A 15834-nucleotide genomic window follows, 5' to 3' on the forward strand; every position below is an offset into this window, starting at 1 on the left:
TGTTTCCTAAAATTCAAATCTTGGTCTCTGCATTATTTTGTTGTATTTATTTATCTGCTCTTTGACCGCGATGAAAGCACTTTTACAGGAATGCTGCCTGGGTTCATTTAACGGCTCGCCTTCAACTCATTTCCTCATTTCCTTTGCTTTTCCCTGCCCGACTATGTGTTTGTGGGTGTGTGTGTGTGTGTAGTGGAAATATCAAACGAGAAAATTACATTATTGACTCACTGACGTCGTTGCTCCGTTCCTGTTTCAGTTTCAGTTTGGGTTTCTATTTTTTTTGGGGTTTTACTTTAGGTATTTTTTTCTTCTCTTTTTTTATGGGCAAGCGCGCACCGCACGCCATTTTGACAGTTTGAACGCTTTGCAAATAAACCGTTAGGCGGCATGGCGTTGACAGCATGGCGGACGCGACGAGACGCCAGCCTGCCAACTCAACTTTGTCGTCATCATTGGCAGTTCCCTTAGCGATACACAGAGATAAAGTGGAGGGAGTAAGGGAAATATATACTATTTGTTTTTAGTAATAATAAAATAATAAAAATATTACACAAATCAAATAAGAGCATAGCAGTTTTAAATAGTTATTAAATTTTACTATTTTGTTTTTATTTTGTTTGTTTTGTATAGAAAGGTAATACTGAAACAAACAAAATAATATATTTATATGAAATTAATTTATAATGTATTATAACATCGATATGACCTGGGAATTTAATTTTGAAAAAATGTTAAGTATAACCTAGGAAATTGTTCTATATAAAAAATGGAATACATAATTTATTTATTTATTTTTTTTCATCACAAATTAAAATAATAAATACAACGTATTATTTATATATAAACTTTTATTCATATATTTTTTAGAGTGATAGAAATATTTCTTGAGTTTTTAAAGACCCTAAAAACTAGGCTATAAAATTGGACATTGCAAGCACACTTATTTCGATAGCTCAAAAATTGTATTAGACATATTTTAAGAAATTTTTTAACACCCAAGTAATTTCTGAAAGCTTCCCAAAATATTGCAATCCTTTAATAATTCGTTTTTTAAACAATTTTGCCCGCTGTGTGTGTGTGTCGATAAATGTTTGCTGCCCGGGACATTGTGATATCAGTGAGGGGGTGAGAGAGATTGCAGAGCGAAATGCTTGGGGGATGGCGTTTGCCAGTTTGCCCGTAGTGAGTAACATGTTCTTTTTTTTCCTCCTGGACGGGCAATTACCTGGCTCACAAAGGGCGGCGGATACATGGCAGGGAAGATTAGATACGAGCCGGGGACACACTCCCAGATATGGCTACATTTGATGGGCAGACGACGGTGACTGTTGCAGAATGTTGTTTTTCCTTTTTTTGTGCAGTTGCAGTTTTTACAGCTTGCAACTGTTGTTATTTACATGGTAAGAAGAGGGGACCAGATAGCTGAAAGTATCACAGGTATATCCTATAGGAATTCGTGGAAAAAATAATCTAGTTTTTCCTTTTTTTAATTGGAAAAACTGACAAGTGTAAAGAGTTTTTCTTGAGAAAGTATATTCATTTGAGTTTAATTAACTAATAGCAATTCCTATTTTCCATATCCATTTTAGTATTTCTTGTTATAAAAAAATTATATAAAAGTTTCAAGTTTAAACTATACTTTAGGATTTATTAATACCAATTTCATCGAATAGAAATAATGTTTTCATAAGCTAAACTGTACTTAAAGCTAATTACTAACACAGTACATTTTTTTAAACCCTTCAGATCTATTTAAAAGGTACAAAAGCATATATCAAACTACTTAATTTTGGTTTATCTCGCCAAGTATTCAATACTTGAGATACCTGGGGCAGATTGAAGGTACCTCAAGGTAGCCCACATTTATAAGTATCTTATGGATACCTATGTCTTTCGTTTTCGATTTGATCAAAGATTGCCGCCGCAACAAGAATTCTAGCAAATAAATTCAACGAAAACCCCCAAGGCATAACCAAGCTCTCTGGCGGAATTTTCTGGGAAATCAACGAAAATCGAATCAGGAGGCTCAACACACACACACACACACACACTTACACACAGCAGTGGAAAAGTGAGCAATTTTATTAAAGCAGCCCCTGGTGTTGCGTGAAAAGCCAAAAGGTTTTCCCTCTCCTCCGCTCTCAGAGCGACAGAGCTGACCAAACAGCGGCATAGTTTTAATTAAAATATCATTAGGCCAACGAAATGAATGAATTTCTGAGCCTTGGCAACGGCAACCCAGGTCAAAATCAGTGGTAAGCAGGAACAAAAGTGTATATATTATAAATTGAGTAAAGTCTCACTCTAAACATCATCAAACTAATTATGAAGCTGCCCGAGTCAAGTATCTTTTGCATATGAAAGCAGTTGGGAAATTGGGAACGCTCTGCGATGGAAAACCCCTTTTCAAAAGGGGTTCGTTGATTAAAAAGTTTTCTCTTTTTTTTTTGTCGTCGAGAAAAGTCAACACCGTGAGTTCGCCAGGCCAAAATGCAATTTGCAGTTGGTACAAACAAAAAAAAAAGAGCCCATCCCCGAAGAAGAGTCACAAAAGTTTCCTTGAATTATTCAGATGTTGAATTCTGGAATGGGTGGGAGAAAAGCGGGAAAACCTGCGGAAAATTCTACGTAACTGGCTTGAATCTTGAATGGGCGTGGCAACTGCGCCTTCCCCCCGTGTATTTTTGTGTATGCCGTAAAGCTCGAGAGCTTATCCCGCCCCCACCTAAGTTCACCCCTCCATTTACGGCCGCCTCCGCCAGCCCGACCTTTTTGCAATTTCGCTGCTCATTTTCCTGGGTTTTTTTTTTTTTATTTATTTGCATAGCCAACCCAACGCCACCGTTCGCCTTCTTCTTTCAGTGTTTTTGTTACCTGTGCTGTTACCTTGGCTGCTGCTGCTTCTGCTGCTGTATTTTATTTTATTTGCATTTGTTTGTAAATGATTAACAAAGAGGTTAATGTGCACAGCGAGCGAGATAAACAGCGAGCAGGGAGGTTCTTTGCCAGCTGAGCTTCAGTTTGCCGCCTTTTAATACCCTAGCTGGCGGGGGTATATTACATTATGTTAAGAGAAGACATTATAGAGCCTAAAAATTGTATTTTACAATGCCTAGAAAAATGAATAAAAACTATTTTATTTATAATACATATTTTATATAGCTGGTCAAAGATTTTGGTATTTTTTAACAACACTTTTAGTGAAATAGTAATCTTCTAGGGTATACAAAATTTCGGTTTCTTTTAGTTAAAATATTTTTTATGGTTCTTACCAAAGCCAGGCAGTAGCAAGGGCAAGTGGGAGTAGGCGGTAAGAGGGAGAACTCTGAAAGCAGTAGGAGTAGGAAATAAACAACCTGCCCACTCTGATAGCAGTCAGTTTCATACCCTGTACATTATACATATATTACTATATGTATATGCTATATACATATATAATTATAAATGTATATATTTGTACCATATATAATATATTTTGCCCTTGCAGTTATAGGATAGAATTGGAAATCTGTCAGAACTAAAATATTCCCATTTTAAATCAATATTTATTAATATTTTGATATGACAGTTTATATGGAAAAATCAAAGTTCAAAAATCTCATAACTCAGCCAAAAAAGCATTGATTTCAATTCGGAAATTTTTCTCTGTTAGTTTTTAATAGGGTAATAAATTTGCATACTCAGTTTAAAATGTAAAAAGATTCATGTTTTTGAAAATTTTAACGATGTAACTCCTTTCATTTTTTTTAAATTGAAAATATTTGATTTTTTTTTTGCCCGAGATAGCTAGTTTGATTCAGCTTTTAATGTTGATCAAGAATATATATGAGTTATAGGGTCGGAAATGACTTTTTCACAAACAGCTGAGATTTTTTTTGCTTTTTATATTATGATTTAGTTATTATGAAATTGATTTTAAGATTTAAAACCTCTGAAGTCATACAGTCTTTTCTTGCTTTAAATATTTATTTATACAACTGAAAAAGCAAAGCTAAAGCCACAGAAATTAAGTGGGAATCCTGACAGCTTCTAAGGAAAACATAGTTTGTATTTGTTAATTTTCTCTTGTAGTTTTCCCTCCCATTTTCTTATGGCAACAGCTGCATGCGCCGGCAGTTTCTACCCAAATGAGCCTTTATTTAAGATTAGATGCATTAAATGTAATTAAATGGAAGCCATTTGCACCTTTTGTATACTTTTATATAGAAAAAACTATTGTTCTTGGGAATTGCTTTAGTTTTATATTTGTACTTAAAGTTATGACAAAGTTTTCATAAAATAAAATAAAGTTAAGTTATATTTAAGAATGATAGGTGGCATAAGAATATGTTTAATGTAATGAGCTTTAAATTTCAATAAGCTTTAATGAAACCTGTTAAATGCATTTTATGGTTGTAAGCAATTTAAGGTAATTTTTTTGCCAGTGCTATAAAAAGCAGAGGTAAAAAGTACCAAGCAAAAAAGAACAAATGTAAATGTAGTTAATTAGACACAGCTAAAAAGTATATATGTGTGTGGTTGTGTGGTGTAAAAGGATGTGGCATCCTTGGAATATGCAACACAGGATGACCTTCACTTGCTTTAAAAACTGTTACGGAAAAGGAAAACTCCTTACATAACTCAAGGAAATTGTATTTACTTACTTCTTATATTTTTGGTATATAAATATTGAAATTTAAATATATAAATGTAAGTAAAATTAATTAATTAATAACAAATTGGTATTTTTCTTTCAGAACATTGCATATCGTGCGTCTGTTTGTTGATCAAATCCAATGTTTATGGTGAGTTTTTGCATTGAAAATATTTTCTTTTACTATTGAGAGGCTTCAGACAGAATAACTAAATATTTGCTAGTTGAAAGGGTTTAGTTTTTTTTTTTCTTAAAACTTTTTCTCAGATTTTTCTAGGAAATGTATATATGTATATATATACAACCATGTGCATACAACTACTGTTTTAGTTTCTTGGTGAGTTTCTGACGCCCACAAAACTTTTGAAAAGTTTGTTTTGCTTTTCCTTTTTATTTTATTATTTTATTATTATTAGAGTTGGTTCGTTGGCTTCGTTGGCTTTATGTATATTTCATATGCCATGAATAGGACATATATGTATATACATATATACACACACATACAGGCTCACACAATGGGGCAAAAGTTTTGTCATGGATTCGTTCGGCTCAAGTCGGCACGCCTCAATGTATGCAACACACTTGTGGCTCATGTTGTATTAATATAATCACTTTGGGAATTTCCCCTCCTCCCCCCAAACCCACACACCCGCACAACAAGGAGGGTGGTATATATATATACACATATATATAAAATGCTTGCCTTAGTTTCGGTTGGGTTTTTCTCTCAGTGTGAGCATGTTAAATGGATATTAAACTATGACTATGGCGACTGCGGTTCCTGTACCTTTTTTTTAGGCCCTGGTTTTTGGTATCCTGTAGCCAGGATTCAGTATTCAGGGAAATCCCCCTCTTTACCATCCCTGACTGCTTTTATGTTCCGCCTTGGTGTCCGTATCCCTGATTATGACAGTTTATATATATATATATATATTTATATATATATGTTGTCTGTTTTGTTGGTGAGTCAGTTTTAGTTTCGGTTTTGCTTAACGGGGCGTATGAGTAATCTGCACTTGTGGCTCTCAAAACTTACAATGGCAAAGCAAAACTCAAAAGTTCAAGAAATCAGCAGCAGGAGCAGCAGTAGAAGCAGCTTTTTGGGGTTAAACTGATTTTAATGACTCAAGAACTATGTATGTATATATAGCATGGTTTTTAAAGTTTTCTTAGTTATAACCTTTGGCAAGTGGAATTTTCTTGATTTTTTAGCCTTTAGATTTTTGTATTTAAAAGGAATTTACTGTTAGATAATTTCTAAATATAGCCTCCTTAAAACCTCAAAAAACCTAGTTTTTGTTGTCATACCTATATATAGGGTTACTTTTATTTATTGAGCATTTAAATTGAACTTAAATCGAAAATGTTGTTAACGCCAAAGTTTGGGTGCTGTTTTTTCTTCTTATATTTTTGTGGGTAATCTCGCTTTGGCCTTTTCCGGTCCACAGCGGAAACCAGAGAAAAAAAATGAAATAAACCCAAAAGCCATACCTCCCCTTTGCACCCCCTAGTGGGCCTGCACACCCTTAGTGTGCTTGCTTTTGGGCTGGGGCTTTTGTTTTAGCCTCGTTTTCCTTTTGTCATAATTTGGGCATGTTAATTTGCCGGGCTTATGGCTTTTGAGTGGCGTGCCGTGCGTATCCTTGTCGACCCTCAACCACTGCTGTCCTTTTCCCTTTTCCCCCCACATCAGCTCCCCCTCCCCTCTACACGTTCATGTTCTCTTCAACGCTTTCCATGGCCAGAAATAACGCACACTCACATACACACATACACAGATGGATGGTTGGCCATCAAAAAGTGTAGCATACAGTTTTGCGTCGCTTATGTAATGCTCTCGAGCATCTGACGTTGTCTGCCTTGACTTTCGTGCGTATTTACAATGGCAAACATAGAATTAGTACTACTTAGCAATAGTTTTCCATAATTTAAGGTTTTTAAATTAAATATACTTTTGTGTGACATTACTTACTATTATTACTTTTAACTAATAAGAAACATTACTGTTTTGATCTCTTAAATGTTAATATTTATTTTATATGAATATTTACTCCTTTTTATTAAATAATTAATAAATAATTTGTTGCAAAGGAAGCTTACCTATATGAGTTTATGAAAATATAATATATATTTCCGGTAGAAGGTTTTAGGCACAAACACTTTAAATTAAAGTTCATATCAATAAAGCAAAACATACTAAAATAAGGTAAAAAATTAATTATTATTGATTGTTTGTTGATTATTCTTTCACGAATAATTAATGGCAAATTATGATATAATAAAACGTTTTGGTTTTTCAAAGATATCCTACTAACTTGATGCACATCATGAACTTAATATTATATTATAAATGTTATAATCATACAATAATTATTAAAAATATATATATTTCCATTTAAATTTACAAATTTTGTTCCTGAAAATGGATAAAATATATTGTTACCTAACAGCAGTCATAACTGTATTTTTAAAGCTAGTATCCTTTTGTGATATTATTTTATTGACCTCTGTTGTGCATGTGTGACCAAAGAGAGACAGGGAGAGAGAGAGGGAGAGAGCACCATACAAAGACAGGCAAAGAGTGTGTGATAGGTGGGTGTTATGTGTGTGGAATGGACCTGGCCTACGTGCACATACATTAAACGTTCGCCTAATGTTGGCGTCATTAGCCGCGCCACCAAACCAAGCAACACTCACACTTGGCCAGTTCCAAAAAGTTGTTCCATACCTCTGTTCAAACCCCTTCCCCAAGGGTGCCTGCCCCCTTGACCTTTCCATCTACCACATCCCCCCAACCTCCTACCTAACCCATTCCCTTTCTTACACATATACCATTCCTCTTGAGCCAACTTTCCCCGTGACTGAATTTCCCAGCCAGCAATTTTGTGCACTGAAAAACTTTAATATTTTTTTACAACTTACTTTTATATATATTTTTTGTTGGTTAACCATTTTTATAATCCTTTACACAATCGTCCATTTTATTTGCGGTTCACAAATTACGGTTAATGCCTGGATTGCTTTCGGCCTTAAAACCTTTTTTTAATATTTACCGTACATAATTGTTTGGTAAAAGCGTTGTTTTTTCTACTTTTTGCCTTATTAAAAAAGGGAAACTTGGGCTTATAAACAATTATTATTATTGTTTTTAAATTCAATGTGGAATTATAGCTTTAATACATTTAACTATAAATAAATTCATTTATTACATAAAAACATCTCTTTGGTTATATATTTTCTTTAAATTTAGTTTGTCTCAGTGAACCTTTTACATTAAGTAGAAGCTGTTGCAGAACAATTTAACTTTTTCTTTTTGCCAGCAAACACTTAGCTTAAATTAAGGCAGGTACAGATTTAACAGAGGTTCTAGTAACCAAGAATGTGATGTTTTTTAGTTAGAAAAACAAAAGAAACTAGCTTGATTTTAGCTTTAAGCTGTTGAAATCTCTTTAAAACTATACTTTATATTATAAGTAATAAGCAAACAGGTGGTTTACCCATAAATTCATATCGATCTAGGCTGATCAACTTTGATGGCCTAATGGTCTCACTGGAGTGGTGGTTGCTGGTGATGGTGGAGTGCCTTCATATCCATCTGTGCCAAATGCCACCCACTCCCCCTCATAATGCTGATGACATCGGTGGACAGACTGCACTCGACTGCGAAACTCGGGGCAATCTTGCGCAGGCGGCGCATCTCATCAGGCCAGGAATGTGTGGCATCCATGAAAGGATCCCCCTGCCATCGCCACCACCTCCGCAGCTTTTCTTTCTTCGCAATGGGGGTGTAACGGGGGGGAAAATGAGGGCAAGAAGAGAATAATGGCGTCACACACCCAGACATACACACACAATCACACACAGACACACCATTTTGTTGACTAATGATTTACAAAATATCCTGCTGAGCTGCCGTCACATGCATGGCGCACAAGTCAGTCCATGACGAGAAGGACACCACTTGGCTTCTATCTACACTTGGCGAAATCATTCCATTACATTCCATTTAATTTCTGTGGAAATTTCTAAAGTTTATAGTTGGCATAAACAAAACATTCCACATATATTGTATAGATTGAGATCAATCGGATAAAAAGGCAAATGATTTATGTGTTGTAATTAACATTTTTACAAAGCCACATAATGTTTTTGATGTATTTGACCTTATTTACATTTCACAGGGGAAAATTAGGAAGGTTAAAATAATTATTTATAATTTTTTTGGTGTGTTTTTTATTGATTTTAAAAAATTTTTCCTACAAATAATAGTATGCTTTGTTAATGATTTATTTTCTAATTTGGTCTCGCTTTTACGCTATTGTAAAAGTTATTACTACAAAATATATACATATTGTATTTAATATATAAATATGACATAAATAACAATTATAATATAAAATATTATACTGATCTGTGCAGACACAGTATCAAAAACCTTTGAAAGATAACAACAAATAGTGCAAATTGTATTGAGTTATATATATAGTCCACCGATTCGCCATGCTCCGACTTATATACTAGTAAAATATTATAGACGAATAACTTCATAGTTTCATTCAAATAGCTTGTTCTTTATTTTTTGTGCCAAAATAAATCTCGCACATGTGTGCAAATGATTCCCAACTAGTTCTAACATCCCCGGAACGAAGTGACTGCTGCCGGCCAGGTCTCAGAAATATGTTGTTACAAAAGTTGCAAGTCATTGTTTATTAGTGTTTAAAGTTAATTAGTGATCATAGTTACTTACTGGTAATAGATACTTGCTGTTTAGAGTTACTAACTGGTCATAGTTACTTACTGATCTGTGCAGACACAGTAATAAAAATCTTTAAAAGATGACAAAAAATAGTACAAATTTTACTGAATTGTGGTTAACAATTTGCTTTTAAATTTGAAGAACCTTCTTTCACATTCTTTGTATTTTAAAGCTTTCAGAAATTGTTGTTTCTTTTAAAAGAAATTTGTGGCTCTACGATAAACATTTTGTTTTTTGGGCAGTGTTGCACATTGTAGCCTTTTCTTACTTGTTTCTTTCTATTTTTTTGTTGTTTTTTTTGTTTTTGTTTTTTTTTTTGTTTTTGTTGTTTTTTTTTTGTTTTTGTTGTTTTTTTTTTGTTTTTGTTGTTTTTTTTTTTTGTTTTTGTTTTTGGCTTTTTATCCCTCGATTTGATGGCAATTACCAACAAGCAGCTCAGGCGGCGGCTACAGCTATGCCATCGGTTCAGTTCAGTTCAGCATCGGGAGAACGACATATAATCGGTGTGGAAAGGGAATGGAAATGGAAATAGAATGGGATCAATGTCAACAGACCCATCACGGGGTGGCCACTTGGTGTCGCAGGTCTTCTCCCGGAGTCCTTTCCCCTATCTCCTATCTCTTACCTCCTGTCTCGGTCTTCAATTAAAGCAGCTCCAAGTGCAATCAAAATCCTATTGCTTGGGGCTCGCGGAGATCCGGGATAGAGTGGATTCTGTGTAACCAGTGAGCTGGAGGTGGCAGTATCTAAGTATCCAGTATCTAAAAGGCGGCATAAGAGACCCCTAAGATGACGATGCGAACGACGTGTCTATTGGGCCGGCATGAATGTGTAAGCATGTCTAACACATTATTTACACAATACGCCCAAGTTAATTGGTGCCAGGCGAAGGAGCTCTCGATAACACCCGGGCCATTGGAGCCATCACACAAACCCATTCCTTGTCGCACATCAGACATATTCCTCTGTGTGTGTGTGTTTATCCTGCATGCAGGCATTGTACAGACATCGTAGTTGTGTGCGCAATTAATTATTTGTCATTGGTTTCCCCTGGATTCTCACCAGGAACTCACCTCCCCGCCTGACTTTCCCGGACCACTAAATCCCCCTCTCTCTCTGAGCATCTTAAGAGGCAAATTATCGTATCGGTTTAAATAATTTTGCAAAGAGATTTTGGCCTGACTTGCACAGGTGTGTGCATTCATTTTAAATGAATTTTCATAGTTCCTCTTAAAACGGAGCTTATAAAATATTCTTTGGGTATGTGTTTGGGACTTATTTGCTACAATTATTGGAATGTTAATTATTTATCAAGCTCTGAAAGCTCATAGTCCGTTTGTACTATTTTAAATATTTATTATAATGGTGGCAGAGGAATGCAGCCTTGGCAGTAATTAATGTTTACAAAATAGTTGGCTTCCATTTAAATTTATCTTCATATTTACTTTACTTTACTCATTTATGATTTGCAAAACATTCATTTCAATGGTTTGAATGGGGACTTATTCGATTATTTGTGAAATTATAATGCTCTGAAATTTTAAGTAATGAGAAACTAAAGCTCTTGAAGCTGCTAAAATTATTTTGCATTCAGCTTTAGGCAATTGTTTTTATTAATAATAGGTTTGATGATGTGCATTGTTTACATTGAAATAACTTAATCAGGGTTAATTTTGAGAAATTATTTTTGCTATGATTTACTAAAATCATGCATGAAGTTTTTGTTTTACATTGAATGAATTTATTCATACATATTAATCATTTTTAAATTATACCCAGCAGGGCATTATAATTTCAGTCAGAAATTTGCAACGCAGTGAAGGAGGCACCTTCGACTATATATAGTAAATATATTTTTGATCAGGATCAACAGCCGAGTCGATCTAGCCATGCCCGTCTGTCCGTCTGTCCGTTTCTACGCAAACTAGTCTCTCAGTTTTGAAGCTATCACAATGAAACTTTGTACTTAGTCTTCTATATGTTCTCACTCGAATATATGTCGGAAGACTGACAATCGCGGTAGCGATAACATTTTCAGTTTTCAACAGAATGTAATCAAATTTGAGATATAGCCATTTTATATTTTTCTACAATTTTGTGTAAAATTTTATGAAAATCGGACTTATATATCATATAGCTCCCATAGGAACGATCGAGAAATTTGAGAGGGCTGAGAATGGCTGTGGCTGTTGTCGGAAGACTGACAATCGCGGTGGCGATAACATTTTCAGTTTTCAACAGAATGTAATCAAATTTGAGATATAGCCATTTTATATTTTTCTACAATTTTGTGTAAAATTTTATGAAAATCGGACTAAACTTCGATTTGTTGAAGAAATAGTCATGAACATTATTTCTTATTTATTTTTTTGCTTACCTAGATTCGTATTTATTCTTTATTTATGGTTTTACTATATATAATTTGTACGGCATTTTATTATTATTATTAATTTCCACATGCATAATTTAAAGGCGTCTGGTCTTTTAGTATGATTTCAAAATTTTTGCAAAAACCAATCTATATCTTAGGCATTTGTCTGTTGCCAATTCTCGATAATTTATTATATGAAAAGGTTCATTGAACTACTGAGATGTTGATATATATTTATACATCTCCCTACATATATATAAATATACATTTTGGCAGGAGTAAGTTCTTCGTCACTTCAGCATTTCAAATTGATGATTGCTTTGTTGTATGCTTTGTGGAAACTTTTCCGCTTCTCTCTAGTTTTGCTTTATATATTTCTTTTTTTTCTCTCTTTTTTGGTGCTGAACAAAGCTAACACCATTGTGTTGGCTATTAAGGGGCGAGGTGGCGGCAAAACGGAGGCTTGGCATTCATTTTCAACTCAATATTGACCAAGCCAAAATATTTGGATGCTTTCTCTGCTTTCTCTCTGTTTGCCGTTTGGTCTCCTCCCTGTCCCTGTCAGTATATTTATTTGTATTTTTTTTCTGCGACTATTCCCTAAAGTTCGTTGTCCTGTTGGAAGGATGGTGGCAGCTGTCCTGGAACTCTCTCTCCCCCATTCTCCGTTGAATTTATGTTCCTGTTATGGTTCTGTTTTGGTTTTTACCCGCCCTTTTGCTGGAATCCCTGTTGATGGTGCCGAAAATGATTTCCGGGTCGCTCATTAACTCCAAACTTGATTATATTTACTGATTTTCACGGTTCCCTTTTACATTTCTTGGGAAAAAGGTACTTTATATTTTTAAAAATCAAATTATTAAACATAGAGTGTAGAAAGGCTATTTTTATATTAATTTCTAATAATATTTATTTATTGTCTTAATTACTCAATTAAAATTCTGTAATCAAATGCGTGTAATTCGATGCGCTCAACTATATGGCCAGTTGCCTTGGCAATTGCTTCATTTTTCGCCAGACGAGTAGGTAAAAATAAATTAACAATAACAATAGCAGCACCACCACCAACATCACTTCATCAAAATAATAAACAAAATGCGTAATCTACGTGCCCAGAACAAATGAACTCAAACGCCATTCTCTGTATCCGTAGATATAACATATATATGTATATAGTACACAATATTCGAGTATTTGTCCATCGATTTGTATATATACATATATCCCATGGATATACAATGCATATAAACTGAGGTGAAAAATTCGATTGATTTTTCTATTGGAGGTTTTGCTTTTGATTTGGATTTCGATACTGGTTCTTAGTCTTTTATTATTTGTTATATTCTCGCAAATAGATTTCTTTGAGTGATACTTGTTGGTTTAATTATTAAATTATTGACCAAAGAATACTATAAAATGTTGCTTTGAATTATCCTCTAATTTTAACAATCGTTTGTACATATATGATATAGTGGTCCGATTTTCATAAAATTTTACACAGAATTCTAGGTTGATCAAATTTGGTGAAAATCTGTTGACTGGATCGGTTATAATTTTTTATTTAAATTGTCAGATCGTTTTTATGGCAGCTATATATATGTATATATATAGTCCACCGATTCGTCATGTTCCGACTTACATACTAGTAAAATGATATTGCCGAATAACTCCACAGTTTCATTCAAATAGCTTGCTCTTTAATTTGTTCCAAAACAAATCTCATGATCATATGATTCCCAACTGCCAACAGCCAAGTCTCAGAAATGTGTTGTGTTACAAAAGTTGCAAGTCATTGTTTATTAGTGTTCAAAGTTAATTACTGATCAAACATTCTTACTGGTATTTGATACTTGCTGGTCATAGTTACTTACTGGTCATAGATACTTACTAGTCATAGATACTTACTAGTCATAGATACTTACTAGTCATAGATACTTACTAGTCATAGATACTTGGTGTTCAGAGTAACTTAATGATCATAGTTCTATAAACCGTCCGATATTTCCTATATCAGATGTATATATAGATATATATATTCCACCGATTCGCCATGCTCAGACTTATACACTAGTAAAATGATATTGTCGAATAACTACATAGTTTCATTCAAATAGCTTGCTCTTTAATTTGTTCCAAAACAAATCTCATGATCATATGATTCCCAACTGGTTTTAACATCCCCGGAACAAAGTGACTCCTGCCGGCCAAGTCTCAGGAATGTGTTGTTACAAAAGTTGCAAGTCATTGTTTATTAGTGTTAGTTACTTACTGGTCATAGATACTTACTAGTCATAGATACTTACTAGTCATAGATACTTACTAGTCATAGATACTTACTAGTCATAGATACTTACTAGTCATAGATACTTACTAGTCATAGATACTTACTAGTCATAGATACTTGGTGTTCAGAGTAACTTAATGATCATAGTTCTATAAACCGTCCGATATTTCCTATATCAGATGTATATATAGATATATATATTCCACCGATTCGCCATGCTCAGACTTATACACTAGTAAAATGATATTGTCGAATAACTACATAGTTTCATTCAAATAGCTTGCTCTTTAATTTGTTCCAAAACAAATCTCATGATCATATGATTCCCAACTGGTTTTAACATCCCCGGAACAAAGTGACTCCTGCCGGCCAAGTCTCAGGAATGTGTTGTTACAAAAGTTGCAAGTCATTGTTTATTAGTGTTAGTTACTTACTGGTCATAGATACTTACTAGTCATAGATACTTACTAGTCATAGATACTTACTAGTCATAGATACTTACTAGTCATAGATACTTGGTGTTCAGAGTTACTTACTAGTCATAGATACTTACTTATCATAGATATATACTTGCTGTTCAGTGTAAGTTACTGATTCTAGTTCTATAAATCGTCCGATTGTTCCTATATCAGATGTATATATAGATATATATAGTCCACCGATTCGCCATGCTCAGACTTATATACTAGTAAAATGATATTGTCGAATAACTCCATAGTTTTATTCAAATAGCTTGCTTTTAAATTTTTTCCAAAACAAATCTCATGATCATATGATTCCCAACTAGTTTTAACATCCCCGGAACGAAGAGGCTGCTGCCGGCCAAGTCTCAGAAATGTGTTGTGTTACAAAAGTTGCAAGTCATTGTTTATTAGTGTTAATTACTGATCATAGATACTTACTGATCATAGTTAGTTACTGGTCATAGATACTTACTGAAACTTCTGACTGAAATTATAATACTCTGCAAGGGTATAATAACAAAGAGTAAAAGAGAGCTTCCAAGTCTTTCTTTGGAATATAAAGCCCTTTCATAAATCCCATAGCTTAAACAGCATTGCTGTGATTAAAACTTCATTGAAAAAGTATGTTAACCTGAGACCATGAACTTGACCAAAAGTATATTGTATTTAGTATTCTGGCTTTTGCAGAAACTTGTGGTATAAACCCGGAGTGTATGAATAGGTGCTCAAAGTCAGTTCAGGAATTTCCAGATGTTGCCTATCCCACCAGCGCCGTTTCTAATGGGCACTTTAATAGTTAAAACTTTCGAGTTCCTGGAAAGTGTTATAGTGCTGCTTCTCCAGATGTCACAAATCCCAGGACTATATATTTAAGGAACTAATAATAATAAAGTGGAAAGTGGATATTAATTAAAGGAGAGAGACCCAACCCGGGTGCATGATATAAAATTGAATTTCCATACTGAAGGTTAATCCCTCATTCTTAGAAATACTTTTTTATTTTGCGGGGTAATTAACGCACATTAATATTTCAACCTTCGATGCTTTTGTTTTGCTTGCCTTTGACAGGCAAGGCGAAAACCAAAACCAAAACCAAAAACCAAAAATCCACCCACCGCCCACCCATTGCCTAAAATACTGTTAGATAAATATTTGCCATAAAAATAATTGTTGTTTTATTGTTTGTCGGCAATGCTTTGCTTTGGTTTTGATTCGGTTTTTATACCCTTGCAGGGTATTATAATTTAATTCAGAATTTTGCAACGCAGTGATGGAGACATTTCCGACCACATAAAGTGTATATATTCTTAATCAGAATCAACA

General features: G+C 34.2%; 1 protein-coding gene across 4 annotated transcripts in view; it reads left to right on the top strand.

The window, feature by feature from the left end:
- norpA (no receptor potential A) overlaps window positions 1-15834 on the top strand; it is a 64605-nt gene that overhangs the window by 7690 nt on the left and 41081 nt on the right. For all 4 annotated transcript variants that reach the window (XM_086836144.1, XM_086836141.1, XM_086836145.1 and 1 more), the window contains one exon: window positions 4740-4787. The gene's annotated coding sequence lies outside the window, so the exon portion shown is untranslated. The remainder of the gene's footprint in view (window positions 1-4739; window positions 4788-15834) is intronic.

Source organism: Drosophila serrata, unplaced genomic scaffold, assembly GCF_035046125.1.
Source record: "Drosophila serrata isolate PLE 108 unplaced genomic scaffold, ASM3504612v1 contig_276, whole genome shotgun sequence".
Lineage (NCBI taxonomy): Eukaryota > Metazoa > Arthropoda > Insecta > Diptera > Drosophilidae > Drosophila > Drosophila serrata.